The sequence below is a fragment of the Meleagris gallopavo genome, chromosome 1 (assembly GCF_000146605.3).
Source record: "Meleagris gallopavo isolate NT-WF06-2002-E0010 breed Aviagen turkey brand Nicholas breeding stock chromosome 1, Turkey_5.1, whole genome shotgun sequence".
NCBI lineage: Eukaryota > Metazoa > Chordata > Aves > Galliformes > Phasianidae > Meleagris > Meleagris gallopavo.
This window is the reverse complement of record NC_015011.2, coordinates 21,429,651-21,431,523: the sequence shown is the minus strand read 5'-3', so window position 1 is coordinate 21,431,523 and position 1,873 is coordinate 21,429,651. Positions and strand designations below refer to the sequence as shown.

The window sequence follows — 1,873 nt, the reverse complement described above, 5'->3', positions numbered from 1 at the left end:
TACAGAAGGTAACTTTTCTTAATAAGTGACAGTGGTATTTAAACACGATGAGGCAATTTATTCCTTTCTCATGTATGTGTGTATGTGCATATATGTGTATATTCAAAGAAACCTACTAAAAGAATAAATCTCATTCTCCCATAAATGAAATCAAGCAAGTCTACTTAAGAGCAGTTTGGCCAGGGCTAGTTTGAAAAGCATACTCTAACTTAGTATGGTTAGCCAATCAATGAGAACACGATTCACACATCCAGCTTTACTGGGCACGTGATAAAAAACACCCCTTAGAGTTAAAACAATCAGAACCTTATTTTGGTATTATTTATTTCTAAGTGTGTTTTGTACGGATTACTCAGTTATCCTAGGCATTCCAGAAAGACCAATAAGCTGTTTTCACAGCCTGAAAAGAGAAGCAGACAATATGACAGATAAATTATCTGCCATTTGCAACGTAACACTTCAAGGGGAAGCATCTAGTAATGGCCAGACTATGGAACACAAACAAGATACTGGGATAGACAAAACTCATTTTAAAGCATATGACAACTCCTACATTCCTCTGGCAGTCTTGGAGGACAAGTTTGTGAAATTGCATGTGAAATGCAGAACAAAATTTCTCAAGTCTTCTCTGTTATGCAGAAATGCTTTGAGAGAGCTCTGATCTAACAGCTGTCCTGTGACAGAATGCAAAACTACTAACTGACCACTCACACCTATGCACCACTTTGTTGAAAAAGTTACACTTAAAGTTTGCACTAACTTAATCAACTGCGAAATATTATCAAGCCAAAACTTCACATTAGGTTAAGTAAACCCGCAAGATAACTGCAAAATTAGGGTTTAAATTTCATTTAAATTCAAAAAGAAAAAAAATACTGTAGGAGTTCATATTCACTTTATTTACCAATATCAAACCTTCTCCTTAAGACAACGATATTTATAGTTTTTCAAAGGCTATACTGACATTCAAGAAGAAATACATACCCTTGCACTGAAAACTGCTTGCAATTTTTTTTATATCCTTCTCAACTCAGTCCTTGTTTAGCCCTTGAAAATATACCTTTATCCATGTAAAACTCAAAACTAAATGGAACTGGTTCTGAATGGAACTGGTTCTAACAAGTGCAAAGCAGCATCCATTTGCAAAATGAAATTTTATTCAGCTGAGCTCAAATTAAGGACTGATACCTAACTCTCTGATATTAACATTCACACCAGAGATCATAGTAAATTCCTCTAGATGAAAGTTATTCTTACCATCAGGCTTAGACCTTAGATTCCCACGAGGGATAAAAGAACTCTGGAAAGAACTGTCTTCTTCTAGAACTGCCATATTTATATCCAACAAAATTTTTCCCATCAAAACACATGCACTTTCCCCGTCAGGTGTAGATAGCTCAATAAGTGAAGATGAGAGAGGCATATAGAGCTCATCATTAGGAAGTACTTGACAGTACAGTGGCCTCAGGCATCCAATGACATCAGCATCTGTGACATCTTCAGAAGGGGCTCCCGAAAACGTGGTACAGAACATTTTGAAATAGAATTTCTAAGAAATTCTTCTGATTTCAGAACCTCCCTGGACATCCGTCTCAGACTACAGACAGCTCTACAATAAATGCAAACTACTCAACAGCTGAAACAAAATTTTTCCACACGGTTCTTAAAGATCCTCTCAAAACCTGATCTCTGACAAATGCTTATTTCATCCAGAACTTCACTGCGAGGTCGGTTCAACCACAATAAGTCCTCTTTATTTGCATGAAGAGACCTAGCTATAACAAATGAGTAGAACATAAATCCCAGGAAATTACAGACTAATACATTTTACGTAACTCTTAATGCCAATTTGATTTTAATCCTGCAATTCTAA

At 36.1% G+C, this 1,873-nt stretch overlaps 1 protein-coding gene across 1 annotated transcript in view; it reads right to left on the bottom strand.

Moving 5' to 3' along the window:
- WASL (WASP like actin nucleation promoting factor) overlaps nucleotides 1–1,873 on the bottom strand; it is a 23,443-nt gene that overhangs the window by 12,885 nt on the left and 8,685 nt on the right.